Below are 17,905 nucleotides of genomic sequence, written 5' to 3' on the forward strand. Positions count from 1 at the left end.
ACTGATTCATTCATTTAACTGATTTACTCAAAACCATGGATTCATTCAGGAAGGAAACTATGCTGTGTCTAAAATCGCTAGGGAAAGTCATTTTAAGCCTACCATACTGGGAAGACTCGAATGAAAATGAATGAGCAAATTTAGAGGGGGGTGTCTTTATGAGTGAATCACTGAATCATTTGACCAATCAGCTGATTAGTCAAATCCTCTGATTTATTCAGAAACAAAACATTGGACTTGTAATGAGTCACTGATTCATTCATTCAAATGATTCACTCAAAACCACAGATTCATTCAGGAAGGAAAATATGCTGTGTCTAAAATCGCTCGCTCCTTTGCTTATTCACTAGGGAGAGCCATTTGAGCCTATAGAGGGAAGACTTGAACGGAAATGAGTGAGAAAATTCGAACTATGGGGCATTGTTTTTATAAGTGAATCACTGAATCATTAGGCCAATCTACCGATTAGTTAAATCCTTTGATTTATTCAGCAACAAAACAAGGGACTTATGAGTGAGTCACTGATTCATTCATTCAACTGATTCACTCAAAACCACTAATTCATTCAGGAAGCAAACTCTGCTGTGTCTGAAATTCGCTCGCTCCTTCACTTATTCACTAGGGAGAGTCATTTTGAGCCTACTATACTGGGAAGATTTGAATGACAATGAGTGAGCAAATTCAGACTATTTGGGGGGGGGTTGTCTTTATGAATGAATCACTGAATCATTTGACCAATCAGCGATTAGTTAAATCTTCTGATTTATTCAGGAACGAAACAATGGACTTATGATGAGTCACTGATTCATTCATTGAACCAATTTGCTCAAAACCACAGATTCATTCAGGAAGGAAACTACTGTGTCTGAAATTTACTCACTCCTTCACTCATTCACTAGGGAGAGCCATTTGAGCCCACTATAGCAGGAAGACTGAGTCAGAAAATTTGGCTTATGGGGGATTAATTCGACCAATCAACGATTAGTTAAATACTCACACAAAACATGGGACTTAAGACCCTGCTTGAAAACAAAAACACTGCAGAATTTGTAATGGTTTTACTGGTTATAATGGGAATTGTATTGCTTTTAATGGAAACTGTAACGGTCCCTGTGGGTTTCTACTGTTAATTTGTCGCCTTTTATTGATGGCTTTTTAAAACCATTAAATCCTAATGAAATATGTCCCGAAACACACTACAGGAAACCATTATTTAATGGTTAATAGTTGATGGTTTGTAATGCTTTATTCAGGAGGGTAGTGAGTCACTGATTCATTCATTCAACCGATTCACGCAAAAGCTGGTTCATTCAGGAAGGAAAAATATGCTGGGTCTGTAATCGCTCACTCCTCCTCTCATTCACCAAGGAGAACCATTAGAGATCAGTATACCTATCGGGGACTGTCAGTAAGAATCATTGAATTATTAATTCAACCGATTCGTTCAAAACTAGCCTACACACCATGACTGTTCGCTGCATCATTTGGAGAAATTGGAACCATTTCCATTGACTGGAACGAAAGCCATTTAGTATTTACTTCTTGTTTATCAAAACACTGTATAAAAGTAAAATCACACCTGCAATCGTGCTGTGTAAATATCACTCAGCATTTCGAGCAACAGCACTTCTGCTCCTGTGATATTGCTTGTGTGTGTGTACAGTTAGATGCATGAATCTCTGGTTAAAGAGACATGAGTGTGCAAAGGGCGGGCTTTCCCAAGTGCTGTGTGGTTTCCTGTTAGAACTTTAGGACTGCCAGGTGTGCTGTTTGCTTCGGCTGTTGCTTGGTGACACATTCCAAACAGCGTTGACAGCAGCGGTGTGGAGAGCAACCCCTCATTCTTTTAGCGTGAAGGAATATCTAATGATATTGCAAAGATCAACCTCCCGTTACAAAGTATTTATACATTGTGCAGAATGTGTAAAGTTTTTTTGAGTATTATCAGTATTGATGCGAACCGTATTTAAATTCACCACGATGACTGAGAAACGAGCGTTGCATACCACATATGCTCTTTCTATTGACTGTTTGACAAAGAGTGTTTATTTATTCCTAATGTTGTTGCCTAGAGAAGCAAAAGAGAGTTAATAATGTACATTCTGGATGTTATTCAGCATGCATCTCACATCCTGTGATATATAGAATAAGTAATTTTTTTGGTCATGGAAATGTAGTACAATTACTTACTTATGATATAAGTTTGCTTACATTAATTGAATTGTTCTAAACATAATATATCGTAATTGTCTTTTGCACATAAATGCAAATGTGCTTGAATGATAAAAGCTAACATGAGGTGACTTTTCTTAGCATTTTAAGCTGGTAGACACCTTAGCTGATAACCACTTAGAATTAGCTGTGTATTTAGTGCAATAAACATTTATTGCTAATATTTCATTATAGACTAGTAAATGTTTTACAGGCACCCAATCTTTAAAGTGTGAAATACACTTATGTTTCACCGTCACCGTCATCTTCCAATAGTCGTTAGCGAAGTGAATTCTTTGCACATTTTTGTGCCCCCATCAGCCAATCGGCATCATCGTGACATTGTAATGCAACTCCAGAGTGAAAAGTCACATGTCATCTGTGGTTCAGGTTATTGGCTCAAACACTTGTGTTCCCATGAGCAAAGATGACAGATTTTCAATCATGTACTTCCACCTCCAGGTCCTGCACCAGCCAAACAGCTACCATTAAGATGAATGGGAATGCTAACAGATAGCTTTCTCCAGGCACATGACCTTCCTTTAAAAACACTGAACATCAACTGAATATCACAGCCATAAATCTCTAACTAAAGGCAGTGTTTCCCTTCTAACCTCACTCAACCTGCTTATATTACTGACACTTAGCCAGCAGATGTCAGTCTTTTCTGTAGTATCAATGGCACAATCCAAATGGCATTGCCCTGGAGGCAGATTTAAAGACTGAAGGGGTGAAACTGTTGGGAGAACATGTAATGGTTAAGAGAAAATGTTAATTAGGATGGACTTAATGAGAATGGCAGGCTCTCAGCACCATTGACTCAGCATTAGATGCAAGCTCTAACTATTAATGATAACATTATTCAATTTAAACTGCACTTGAGGCCTAATCATTTCATTTACATGTATGAGCAAACAGTTTAATCAATGCGTAGCCGCCGCATAGAGCGGAATCATGGTGTTTAGCTACAGAAAGAGTCACAGATACTCTGGAAAGCAATCAAAAGCCACTGCTGTGCCATTTGGCCAGTTAACTAGCGCTTTAGGAATAACACTTAAGAGTACGTGATGATATAACGGCTCATCCTAGAAATTTCAGGTCAGTCATAACGAATGAATTAGCACTCAGACGTATTCTTCAGGAGAAAATCAAAATGGAACAATGGTACGGCGGTAATATATTTAAACCATGTCATATCTCTTGCGCCTTACACAACTTATCTATTACAGCTTGCGTGGGATCCGTTAGGCAGTTCCCTTTTTCATGTCGAGCCGTGTACGGAGGGAAGACCACCCTCATTGGGAATTGAGTGCAAGTTAATTTCAACCCACACAATGACACAATCTCGAAGACTGCAGAACAGTCTTTTGTGCTGCTCCTCTCCCCCAACCTAGTCAGTGGGAGGCATTAGCATCCCTGTCATCAGTGCCTGAGAGCCATCACTCCTTTGAAGGATTAACTTCATTAGCATGTTTTCATGCCACTCGTCTTCTAATTGCCCAATTGAAGCGCCCACTTGTTGTGCTTGTGAAACATGCCTGGACTCACAAGACCCAGCCCGGGACTTTCGTTGAAGGTTATCGCTTTTGTTTCATCATCATGTGTTAGTGTTATTTGAACTTTTCTGTAGTTATTAAAGTACTCAAAAGTCAGATTTCGTTGGAGTTCTATCTAGTGGGGTTGTGTGCCATTCAAAATTGAATTAAACTCCTGAATTTGAATTGAGTTAGCATTGCAAAAGCTGAATTTAAATTTTAATGAAAAGAAGTATAATTAAACTGATTTAAAATAAAAAGAAATTCAAATAATTGTAATTTTTCACTAGAAACAGACAGATTGTCACGGCAAAATTTAAATGTTGGCTTGAGAAAACGCTATATATAAATATAGTCAAAAGTTTACCTACATCTTGCAGAATCTGCAAAATGTTAATTATTTTACCAAAATAAGATGAGTCATACAAAATGCATGTTATTTTTTTAGTACTCACTTGAATAAGATATTTCACATACAAGATGTCCACAAGAGAAACTAATAGTTGAATTTATAAAAACGACTCGGTTCGAAAGTTTACATACACTTGATTCTTAATAATGTGTTGTTACCTGAATGATGTAATAGCTGTTCATGAGTCTCTTGTTTGTCATGAACAGTTAAACTGCCCACTGTTTTTCAGAAAAATCCTTCAGGTTACACAGATTCTTTGGTTTTGCAGCATCTTTATGAATTTAAACTCTTTCCAACAATGACTGTATGATTTTGAGATCCATTTTTTTCACACTGAGGGACTCAACTATTACAGAAGGTTCAAATGCTCACTGATGCTTCAGAAGGAATAACGATGCATTAAGAGCCAGGGGTGTAAACTTTTGAATGGAATGAGGATGTGTACATTTTTCTTATTTTCCTTAAATATCATATTTTTTCATTTAGTATTGCCCTTCAAAAGCTACAGAAGATACTTACATGTTCCCCAGAAAACAAAAATAGGTCAGATTCTAAAAGTTTTCACCCCCCGGCTTTTAATGCATCATTTTTTCTTTCTGGAGCATCAGTGAGCGTTTGAACCTTCTGTAATAGTTCCATATGAGTTCCTCAGTTGTCCTTAATGTGAAAAGATGAAGCTCAAAATCATACAGTCATTGTTGGAAAGGTTTCAAATACACAAAAATGCTGAAAAACCAAAGAATCCGTGGGATTTTTCTGAAGAACAGTGGACAAACTGTTCAGGACAAACAAGGGAGTCATGAACAACTATCACTAAACAAAACAAAACAAAAACAGCTGTGGATCATTCAGGTAACAACACAGTATTAAGAATCAAGTGTATGTAAACTTTTGAACAGGGTCATTTTTATAAATTCAACTATTTTCAATCTATATTATAGATTCAAAATACTACCTTTAGAAATATTTATATACTTCAAATGTTTTCATATTTTATACATTTCATTCCATAAAATGCTCTTTATTTATAAAAGGTATATAAAAAGTATTCTGAAATACCTTTTATTGTATTTTATAAAATACCTTTTACCATCAATGTATTGTTTGTATTACAATGCAGTAAATTCCTCAACCTTTCATTCCCATTCATATTCCAGTTCAAATACTTGTTGGGGGTGTGTCCAAATCAATTGACCTGAAAGGGAGCCAATTTCTCAAAAGCACATTTTGTACAATCCTCCTATTTGTTGTGATCTGGAACATCATGCACCTTTTTTGAACGTGCCACAGTGTCAGTATCAGCTTACATGGTGTCCTAGGCAAGATATAATATGATGAAAGAAAGAAAAAGCACTTTTTAACAGCTTAGCAGTTCTTTGAAAGTGCTCCAGTTCTCCTACACATTCAATTTATTCAAATATTCATGGCCGTTTTATTCAAATGTTTAAGAGAAGAGAGAATAAAACTGTGTGAGAGATCTATTGCATCAAACATTTTCATCCCGCCAAACAGAGAGAGAGGTGTCACCCTGCCTCAGTGACCACAGAGAGAGAGAGATGGAAATCCAAAATCAAAGTAGCATGTATACATAGCCCGCGGCCCTCCTCTCATTTCCCTTATGAATCACAAATACAGACACTGCACGCTTAAACCAAAGCTCCTGCCCTCTGAAGTTCTCTACATGATGTCATGTACAGGAAGGTATTTCTCAGTCTCAACCTGTCTGCTCATGCCAGTTCTCCAGTAATACGATACACATCTAAAGGCTCTGAGAAAATGCTGGTCATTCTCAGACAAGGGCTTCATTTATTTCCCAAGAACGAGGCTCATTTTCCCGCAATGCAGTCTGGACTGCGTTTCACGCAGCGACTGAAAATTCACTCATTTCATGATGTAATTGGCACTGTGTTTATGCAACATGCAAAGAACATAAACACTAACTCCCTTTTATATTTTCACTTCTCTGTTTGTTCAACACTCTGTAATCCAAAAATCAGACTGTTTTTCTCATTTGCTGACAACCTGTGCACGCATGTTATCTTGTGATGCACTGTATAAAAATGAAACATTTTAAACTGAAACTGACTCCCGACAGATTTGAAGCGAATGTCAAAGGCTGTTAGAAAAGCTTTCGATATTAAAAAGCTGCTCATAGATGTGGTGTATCTGAGAGATTAGAGAATGTCTGATTTAAGAAGCAACAATCAATAGACTTAAAAAGGTTATGTGGATCAATGTAAAATTGTTTAGTTTGCCAGCGCTATCATTTGATTATTGCCATCTTGAAGAACAGAAAACATCTTCTGTTAAAGGTGAACTATAATGTTCCTTAACAGTGCAGGCATTGAAGTTTTATTTATTTTCATTTTTGTTTGGAGGTCAGGAGAGCGCAGCTGGGTGAATCTAGTGCCGGTCGCATGAATTTTCCAGAATGAGCCTGGCAGGGATTGAATCAAGAGGGAATTTGGCCATCTCCTAATTTACTCTGAGAGCCACTGAGTAAGTTGTTTCTCAGACAACTTGTCTCATGTCATGTAATGGGGATAATTAACAATCAGACCAAATACGACGGCAAACTTTACTCTCCGTTTTCTCTTCCAAGTTCAAATGCTAAAATTAGCCTTTAGGGAGTGGCATAAATTTATTTTTTGTGGATTTGCAATTCAAACACTTAGCCACGTACGCATAGTCATGTCTATTATAAACTGGCTAAATTAAAAATTAACATTTTGTGCGGCTGTAAACTCTCAGGGTCAAGTATACCGTGTGCATTCCAAGAGCCTGTCCTGTCCAAACGTCGCACGTCGTTTTTCGTAGAAGAGGTGAAAATAAACCTCATCCTGCATTGGCTCTTCATTAAGCTCCAAATAAACCTTAACTTAGTCTTTATGTCCATCCCCTACCTCTCTTCTCAATCCTCTTTCTCCTCTTTTTTCTTCCTTCCTACATGGCCTGAGGGAGCAGTTAGCTCTCTGAATGCTCTCGCTCTATTGTGAGCTCACATTGATTGCCTCTACCCTCTCCAAAGCCAGTCGGGCCAGTCAGCATGGGGTACAGGCTGTCTGCTTTATCCACCGTGGCTCACATTTTTCTGAGAAATAAAAGAGGGGGAGAGAGAGAGAGAGAGCCTCGGAGTGAGTTCCTCCTCCACTCCTGCAAACAGAGAACCAGATGCATCTGTTTTACCCCCCCCTTCTCTTTTTCTCCCTCTCCCGCCTCTCCTCTCAGTGGCTGTACTCTAAAGGGAATCAATAGTGTACTTAAACGGATTTCTCTTGTGTCTTGTTGTCAAATACGTTGTGCACCTCTGCCTTTCTCCGTGTGGGCTGATCTTTGTGCGCTGTGGTAACGTCTCAGCGCCGCTCATTTATATGCCCTTGATCTGCATTTCCGCTCTTTGTCTGTTTTACACTTCTGTAATATCCTTTACACCTACCCAGTTAATGGTGCTTTGGCACAGACGCTTGTGTTTCCTCTAAGGAGGTCTGTGAGGGCGATAGAGCGCTGTGTAAAGGAGCTGTAAATAATCTGTGAACGCTCAGTCTGTGTGTGAAAGCTTATGTCAGCAGAACTGAAACTCTCCTTCCATCATGTAGCTATGAAGTCCCAGCAGCATCAATCATTTCCCCTGTGATTGTCAGGGAATTAGCTGAGCTGTGGCGCTCCGTGGAACACCGGCTCACGTCAGTTCGGGTCGAAAAGTGCAGCAAAATGAGGATACGTGTCCGAATTGTCTTTTGTGTGTCGTTTCATTTGGCCTTTCATCTGAGAGGAAAGTAGCAATTAATCTAATCATATTGACACCTGCCAGACCACAATTGAATTGAGCATGCTTTTTAAATTCCAATTCTGTTGCAGAATTTAAATAATTTGAAATGCAATTAATTGACAGTTGAATGGTGACAGCGCCTAGTTTGGTTTTGAAAAAAAGTCGGTACGTATAATAGATGCACAGATATTATAATTAATATTTATGGACACGATTTATTTATTTAGTCTAACAGTATATAAATATTGTTACATTTAATATTTGATGATTTAATACATATTTTAAATTTATTAATTGTATAAATCTGTATACATTATATAATACATGTACATATATACATATATATAAAACACTTACATTTAATTATTTTTAAAAATAAAATATAAATATGAATTGCATCAAAAATCATTTGCATTTAAAAAAAAATGTTGGGTTACTATAAAAAATGCTATACATTTTGCTTAAAATGCACCCAAAATAGGTTGTAAATTAACATTTATTCATATGTTCAATAAATGATTTATGAATTAATTGCATAAATAATATTTAAATAATAAACATGTTTAAATTGCTTAATAAATGTTTTTGATTATTGCTGGTGCATCCAGCAATTGTGTGTCTGATTTTTAATTTACAACCTATTTTGGGTTCACTTTAAGTCAGCCATATGTGACCCTGAACCACAAAACCAGTCTTAAGTAGCAAAGGTATATTTGTAGCAATAGCCAAAATTACATTATATGGGTCAAAATTATAGATTTTTCTTTTATGCCAAAAATCAGTAGGATATTAAGTAAAGATCATGTTCCATGAAGATATCTTGTAAATTTACTACTGTAAATATATCAAAACTTAATTTTTGGTTAGTAATGTGCATTGCTAAGAACTTCATTTGGATAACTAAAGGTGATTTTTATTTTTATTTATTTATTTATTTATTTTTTGCACCCTCAGATTCCAGATTTTCAAAGAGTTGTATCTTGGCTAAATATTTCCCTATCCTAACAAAACATACATCAATGGAAAGCCTTTTTATTCAACTTTTTAATGATGTATAAATCTCAAATTCGAAAAATTGACCCTTATGACTGGTTTTGTGGTCCAGGGTCACGTGTTGTAATTTTTAGACAATAGTGAAGTTAAATGGTGTATTTAACCCAGCATTTTTAGAGGATGTCATTCCAGTTCAACGTCCTGTGGAATGTGGCCAACTCAGTTCAAATTCACACTCATGATTTGAAAGGGAGCCTGTTTTTCACTTCTGAATTTTGCACAACACTGTTCAACACGTTCCCAGACCTTATTAATTCTATCTTGATTTCTTGCATCTGCGTGTGTATGAAATTATACCGAGGTTCAGTCAAGCTGAAGTCACTCCACCTAAAGTCCATCCATCTTCTTGGCAGCCATCTGGTCATATTGTCTCCGAATGTAAGAGTTGAGGGCTTATCCACGAACACTAAGAACCCTTACAACAACCAGCTTTGAACTGAAGTGTGCTGTTCATTGACTGCTCGTGATTTTGTTCGCATGAACCGTGGCATCTTTGAAGGACTTCACAAAAACATGATTAATGGCCCAGAACACAGGATATTACAAGCAGCTTAAAAGGTATATCACAATAGACACCGAGGTACTCGGCATTACTAACGCCGTGCTTTGATACTGATGTTACACGGGGATATCCATCTTTGCAAAAGCCATCTGAGGCACCCGTCATCCTATCGACAAATTCAAACAGCATCTGTTAAATCACTTTGAAAGTCAGGCCTTGATAAAGTGTCTCGAGACCTTTCGGAATAAGTGCATGTCAACTAAAAGACCAGCCAATCAGAAGCGAAAAGGAAGTGTGGTTGAAACAGGAGTTGGAAAACTAATGGAAAATATCTGAAATTGAGGAAAAGCATGCTTTGACATTGACTGCGGCACTTAAATTGTCATTCGACGGATCGTGAACTCTCCTTCTAAGAACAGGACAGAAATAAATATGAATGACTGCCTGTGACCGATGATGTCATCTGCTAGATTTATCCCTGCCAACTTAGATAACTGTACAGGAGCAAGTGTCCTTGAGACAAAGTGTTCAGAGAATGGGCCCCATGCATTAATGTCAGCAACGGTGCGCTGGAGATGCTAAGGATGTCAAAAGACACTTCCAAACACTTTCTCTGAAAGCACTGGTCAAAGATTGTTAGGAAATAATTGACAGATGGCAGGGGAAAAAATCTAACACCCTATTGAGAAATATGTCACAGCGTTCCTATAATCAAAACAATGGATTCTGTGAATTGACAAGCGGTGTCAATTGTCACACCTTCAGTTTAACCAATAATAAATCACTCAAATGTATTAAATTCAAATTAAATCACTAGCACACAAGACCACAATCCTCCTGCAGTAAAAAGTAGACTTGGTGTAAAAGGAAAAAAAGTAGTTTTTCACACATGATTTATAATTTGATTGGTGATCAGGTTAATGGATGAAGGATTATTTTAGTTAACTAAAACTAGAACCGGAACTAAAACTAAAAACCATAAAAAAATACTTGATACTTGTTACTTGAAATAAAATAAACCTTAACTGAAATAAAATAGAATAAATAATAATAATAAAAAAACTTGGTAACACTTTACAATAAGGTGTTGTTAACATTAGTTAATGTATTAACTAACATGAATAGACAATGAACAATACATTTATTACACAATTTATTCATCTTTGTTAATGTTAGTTAATAAAAATACAGTTGTTCATTGTTTTTCATGCTAGTTTACAGTGCATTAACTACTGTTAACAAACACAACTTGTGATTTTAATGCATTAGTAAAAGCTGAAATTATAAATGCTGTAGAAGTATTGTTCATTCTTAGTTCATGTTAACTAATGAACCTTATTGTAAAGTATTAGCAAAAACTTTACTAAACTAATTTAGTTGATCTTACTGCAGTAACTAAAACTGAAACTAAAAAAACTATAAACGTATGTAAGAAAAAAAAAAAGACAAACTTTGACTACAATTCAAATAAATAAAAGTACGGTGCCACTAACATGAACAAACAATGAACAACACATTTTTTTTCACTATTTATTAAGCTTTGTCAATATTAGTTAATGAATTAGTTAGTCCACCATGCATTAACTAATGTTAACAAACACAACTTGTGATTTAATAATGCATTAGTAAATGCTGAAATTAACATCAAAATTAATAAACGCTGTAGAAGTATTGTTCATCCTTAGTTCATGTTAAATACTGTAGTTAACTCATGCAGTAACACTTTATAATAAGGTGTGATTTGTTAACATTAGTTCATGTATTAACTAACATGAACGAACAATAAACAATACATCTTTTACACTATTTATTAATTTTTGTTAATGTTAGTTAAAAAAACAGTCATTGTTTATTAATGTTAGTTCACAGTGCATTAACTAATGTTAACAAACACAACTTGTAGATTTTAATAATGCATTAGTAAATTCTGAAATTAACTAAGATTAATAAATGCTGTAGAAGTATTGTTCATTTTCAGTTCATGTTGAACACTGTAGTTAACTAATGTTAACTAATATGAACCTTATTGTAAAGTGTTACCAAAATATTAATAAAAGCTTCTGGTATGTCAACGATACCAAAATAACAGTGATTGTATGACAGAAGTGGGATCATATAAATCAGCAGTTTCTTTTAATGTGGTTTGAAACATTCACAGTTTGTAATCAGCATGGTAATAAAAACTAGATGTGCACATAATGTGGCATACACAGTATATTATGTATATTCAGTGTTTGCTTTCAATTAAAATGAATCTTTACCATATTGAAATAAAACGTTTGAAGTCAAATAGGGGTGGTGATGATAATTATTTTAAACAAGTACTTTAAGTTAAGTACAAAATTTGAGCAAGTGTTTTCTATTAGTGTTGCAAGAAGTTATGTAGATTGTATTAGTATCACTCTTTTGTCAGTAATTTACACAGATTTATAAACTGCTTTAATCAGTAGCAAACAAAAGGGAATACTGTATATATACTGTAAGTGTGTTGCTCAAAGTCTGCCAATATTATAAACATTAATACCTCTTAGTCATATATTGAGCACTTTGCTTTGCTCCTGTCAGGAGAGAAAAAATGTGACAAGCTGTAAAATCCCAGCCAGAGCCTTTGCATATCTCCATATTTTAGGACATAAGTCATACGGACATGCTGGAATTTTGTTGTGGTGGTGTGAGGCAGCGCAGCGTGTGCACTGAGCGATTCTATCTGATGCACTACTAGACGCTCGCTCGGCGGCGGTGGCGGCGGCCTCCCCCCGGTCAGTTGAGTCGTGCAGCATTGGCTGAGGAGAGGAGGCAGTAGATGCGCGCTGTGTCTCGGCACTGTTGGAAGAGTCATTGTTCCTTGACGTCACCACTCAGCCAAGCCTGGCGCTGCTGCTCTCAAACATGTCTTTGTTATTCAGAGCTTTCCATCGGCGAATCGCAAAATACGGAACGAGCTGTTCCTTTTATTCGCGGGAAGCAGGAGGACTCACATGGACGCGCGTTTGTTTGTGTTTGGGGAGGAGAGCAGAGAACTTCGAGTCGTTCAGACTTTCTTAAATAGAAAAATACGGATTTGTATAATTTATTATTATTATATGCGTATTATAATACTACATTATTATGTGCTTATTGTCAAACATGACCCGGTTTGTACAAATTTTTGTTTTTTGTGTCAACACAAAAATATGTAATTTTGTTTTTAGAAATGTAGAAAGGATAAAATAAAGTTATAAAAACTAAAGCATGAGAAAATCAAATAACACAAAACTCGACATAAAAGGGTCTGCTAAATGCATAAATGTACATTTAATGCTTAATTTTCACACAAAAATCGATCTTTATGTATATAATTGTGTGGGTGATGTTTACTCATAATTAGAGCCTGCAAAGAACGTCAAATTTTGTTGCAGTTCGTGTTTATTTAAAATACTTCCATATTAGTCAGACTTCATAAACAGTACGCCATAACGATAATTGCGCTTTACACACGATGTTGTTTTGATACATGTTATATCTTTCGTCATACTAAGTGTTTATCAGTATCCTGAAAAGGCATTGTGGTCTCCGTGGTTTGATTACAGTAAAATAAAGGCAAACGACATACTGTAGTATTCAAACAGCAAACAACTGGCAGTCGCGCGTAAATCCAGTCCGTTGATCTGCACACGCCGCCTGGTGTCTTCCAAAGGCGCGAGTGCTTTACGCGACTCTGGGACACATTTTGTCAGCAACCAGCAAGCATGGCTCTGTGGTAATAGAATAGCCCGTGTAATTTGACACTTCAACTTGCCGTGCACTACGTTAGTTGATTCAGACAGTCACACTAACGAAACGCCGTGCGCTTTTCTCTCAGTGTTTGTGAAGTGTGAGGGGAGAAAACAGAATCGCAACTTCAAATCCAGGAGATTTTCGGCGCCGTGCTGTGATTGGACCTGAAAGTAAGTTGTGTTTGTGTTTTCCTATGATTTTCACACCTCGCTCGCTGGGAAGGTTTTTATGCATTGCATTGAAATGAATCCGTAGCCTCCGCGCTAGCTCCAACCTCAGCTAACAATAGAGTGACTTAAAGTATCGCTAAGATGTGTACACATGTATTTCTGCGCAGGAAACAATTGCACTAACTGAAGCGTTGGCGATACGGCTTTGTGTTTTCGAAGCAAAACACTATTGAGCAATTTTTCCTGGACAGTGGCGTTCAGAGGAACGCGGAATTTGGCTGAACCGGAGAAGCCCACCGTTTACATACCGCTCAGCATATCGTTCTGGTGTGTTGCATTGTTCAGATGAAGAGGGCACTGTCATGCGGTGGACGGTTGGTTGGCACGTTTAGATGGGCACATTTGGATGCCTTGGTTGCACGAATGCGATTTAAATTCGCCGGGTCTTTTTTTAATGAGCTGAAATTATATTCTGGCTGCTTGATAAGTAATAGGAAACAAGGCTTTCAACCATGTGCTGAAATGTGATGTTTCATGCTGTGCTCTAGTAACAGGACAACCGCGTTCGGAAGCACGATGATACGTTGTAACCGCTGATACATTGTAACATCTCGTTCGAATCTTGGAATCCGTGAATGCTTCAATGTAACATTGGAGCAGACTTTGAGGACACACGCAGTGTTGGGTACCAACTGCCTATATGTGATCTGGCTTTGGTAATACGATTAGAAAATCAAGTGTTTGTAATTAGAAACCGTTACGTTTTTACATACATAATTAGATGACAGTTGACTTGTGGGTTGGATGATTGCACATGGGTTACGTTAAATACCGCGAAACGGCAGTACATCAATGTTTAATAAATTTGCTGTAATTTACTCATTGTGCGCCATTCGTGCAAAAATAAATTCAAGCAGTTCATATTGTTGTTTAATGCAGCTGACGTGCTTGTTTAACCTAAAGATATATAATTTGAACTTTATACATCTATTTACGATTCAGCTTTCACCAAGACATGTAAGGTGATGTTAAAAAAGTATATCCAAAATCCAGAAGTGAACTGATTAGTTCACCTAAAAAGTAAAAACCTAAAAATGGTCACTAATTAACTGATTTTAGACTTGCAATTTTTTAATGGGTACTACTAGATTACATTAAAAGTAATCTGGTTGCAAGATGCAATACAGTTGTCCATCAAGTGTTAATTCACATTTTTTTGTGCTTAGTAAGTGAACAAGTTGGAAATTCTGCAACTTTCAGATTTAGGTAATAAGGTTGTGTTTTCTACAAGATGCTGAATGAAGTGATTTATTGATGGTTTTTGATCAAGCCTGGCCCATGCTTTACACAGGGTCATGTTTATGCTTTTGATTGTGAAATTATTGATGTCGAATCATTGCGGGTGACTCTATTGCCAACAGTACTGCCAGAAGCCTATAAAGGTAGCCAAAGTTCTTGCTAGCAACAATTGGAGTTTACAGTAAACTATCATTGTGTTTATGAAAATAGGATTTGTTTCCTCAAAGCTAAGTTTTAACAGTAGAGTTTCTCTTTGGTGGAGAATTAGAAACTACTATTTTCCAGCATGATTCTTTAGTCAGAGTTGTCATTTGATGACTGTTGCTTGGTCACCTCTCCAGTACAGTACAATCACAGTCAGTGTTTACATGACTATGTGAGTACTGATAATGTTAAAAACTTCCCCCTTACTTCAGGGTGGATTGCTCCTGGAACAAAGGTGAAAGTACTGAGCTCTCAGCCTGCTCGTTTTGAGTTGTGGTATCGGAGGAGGTATGTTGTTAAGGCCAATTATTGTTTGCAAATGTTTAAAAATGAACCCACGCATAATCTCGCTCGATGAGTCTGCTGGGGGTGTATTTTAAAACACAGCTGATTTGCCCACCAATGTGATGTCCCCTTCTATGAGTGGCTTGACTTGTATGAGTCAGGAATGGAGAATGTGTCTAGGAGAGGAGAGGAGTTTATTTTCCTCCCTCCTTCAGACGGGGGCCCCAGGTTGAGGATCATCATTACCAAGGGCAGAGGCTTTAGCCATAGTCATGTAAAGGCACAGACAGAGCTCAAGTCATTCTGTCAACGGGACTAAAGAGGTATTGCGTAGTACTTAATTGAGCTTAATGTTGGATTAAACTTCCATAAGATCGCTGAAAAGTTGCTTTTACATGCCAAAATCGAGGGAATCATCAGTTATGTCATTTAAACGAATTAACATGGTTGAAATTGATCAGATTTTACACGCAAATTATTCAGTAACAGGTTTATTAGTCATTATTGCTCAGATCACTGCCTAAAATGCACATTTGTGTTTCTATTGTGTCTAGCCTAACAAATGTGTTCAAGGTTGTCCAGTTTAGGAGCCAAGTCTAGATGATCTCTTTTCACATTCAAATTCTTGGCATGTGTGACAAAAGCCTGCCTAATTCACTGGGCGATTTAAGGGTGGGAAACGTGAGTGATCCCGCTAGAATATTATCGTGATATTTGGGTCACAAGACCATACATAAAGGGTTCTGTTTATGAGTTGTGCATTCTTTTTGATTTAACACCAGCATTTAATTTCAGCATGAAGTGGAGTGGTGCAAAACCTTTGCCTTTAGGTTTTTTGAGGTCCCAAATGAGTGATGGAAAAAAGCTAAATCAGGAGTTTCATAATAAATTTGCTTTACCCACTTCAAAACAACTAGTTCAGATTTATCACAGAACAAAAGTTTAAGTTTAGAAACTTGAAATGCGACCTACTATGAGGCTTAGTTTATTGTTGCACGCTTGAGTGCAAACATAGTTTAAAATGATTTCATTAATGGTGTATTTCCTCTTCTTCCTCTAGAATAAGACACAATATGTTTATGACAGGTTTACATTGAACTGCTAGCACACTGTTGTAGTGAAATTGTGAAATAGTTGGACCACGATCATTCATCATAAAGCGAACAGTCGTCTAGCCACCACCCGCACACGCCCACTCTTGAACCCGAGTCAGGCTTTGTTCGAGTCCACATGCTGCACTGTGGATCATTTATTACGCTTAATACGCTGATGGCCTTTTTTAACGGTTCACATTACGTCGGCATAACCGCCTGCTCGACTTGTGCTTGCACTTTTGTTTCTGCGGTGATCGGGGTTAATGCGTTAACGTGAAGTATAGCCTCCGAACCGCAGATTATTCAGACAATAGGAGTGCATGACTTGCGATTTCCTCGCAGACTTACGGGTATGTTGCTCCGTTTCATCTCGCGGTTCGTGACCTCGGCGAAGCGGAGGGAGAGGGACTTTTGATTTTAATTACATGCATCTGCAAAGAGCGTGGCGTGGGACCGAATCTGCTTCCAGGCTGCATAAGTTGAAAGCTTGTCGGAGGCTGCCTCCGACTCTCGAGCTGACAATGTGACCGTGGATGCACTGGGATGCGATGTGCAAAGCATTAGCTAGCTGGTGCCATTCTAAGTGCTTTACCCCTCAGATAGGGACTTTCAGGCCCACACTGTCACAGGCTCATGCATGTTTGATTTGACGCTCTTTGAAAAATGAACGCAGAAGATGTCACAATGGCTGTATCCCGTTTCTGTCGGCGAGAGCAAGTACTTTGAATCAAAAATGACACCCAGCTACTCTTTTTTTCCAATGCGAGGGCTTGATATTTGGCACTATAGCACAAAATGTCCCCACCACACTGACAATTTTGCATGATCACAAGCAATTACCTTCATTTTTCGGTGCCAATAAAAAGCTCGCAGTGCTTTGAAGTCTGCCTGCCACTGTGTTCCGTGCAAATCCAGCTTAAGCAAAACAAACATATTGTCCTCAACCTGTTTTCTTTTGACTGAGGCAAATTAGTATACATTCAGTGAGCCATGTTCTCCATGCTAAACTGTGAAGTCCTTCTACTCTCTTAAAGAGATCCATCTCTCTTTGAGAAACAAATATCGGCGTTGTTAAGTACACTGATTCCATAGACTCAAAGTCAGGGCTCGGTTTCAAGTCATTGAAAATATTAGACTCAAGTAGCTTGTTGTACAAAAGCTATCTAATAGATATTTCAACACACTGAATTTCTTCAGCCGTGTTTATCTGTATGCATTTATGCAGGCTTTGCAGAAGAACGCCAATGCATCTGCGTTCATTTTATGTATTGAAATGCTGCCATGTATTCCATCATGTGGAAACCTTGGACCTTGTCACCGTGTCTGAGCTGTCTGTCTCTGTCTGCGAGCGGGAGATTTCCTTCCATCCCGGCGAGTGATCGCTGTGTTTCTGAGAGGGACTTGCAATTACGTTCAACACGGCCCGGGGGATTCATACATGTTTTCTGACAAAGTAAATTAATTAGGTTTTCTTAGCAAAGATAAATATTATTTCGCACCCAAATTTGCCTTTTACGGGAAGGAGGATTTGCGTTCGTGCCAGCCAAATGACACGCACACATAACCTTGGCTTAGACATTTGCACAAGGTGAGACTAAATGAAAGCTGAATGAAA

General features: G+C 37.6%; 1 protein-coding gene across 5 annotated transcripts in view; it reads left to right on the forward strand.

The window, feature by feature from the left end:
- Positions 1–13,156: 13,156 nt before the first annotated feature.
- zmiz1a (zinc finger, MIZ-type containing 1a) overlaps positions 13,157–17,905 on the forward strand; it is a 166,753-nt gene continuing 162,004 nt past the window's right edge. For 3 of the 5 annotated variants that reach the window (XM_051125688.1, XM_051125693.1, XM_051125689.1), the window contains exon 1: positions 13,158–13,408. The gene's annotated coding sequence lies outside the window, so the exon portion shown is untranslated. Of the gene's footprint in view, positions 13,409–17,905 lie in introns of all 5 variants that reach the window. The other 2 variants (XM_051125690.1, XM_051125692.1) reach the window with 2 other exon arrangements.

This window comes from Labeo rohita, chromosome 13, assembly GCF_022985175.1.
Source record: "Labeo rohita strain BAU-BD-2019 chromosome 13, IGBB_LRoh.1.0, whole genome shotgun sequence".
Taxonomy (NCBI): Eukaryota; Metazoa; Chordata; class Actinopteri; order Cypriniformes; family Cyprinidae; genus Labeo; species Labeo rohita.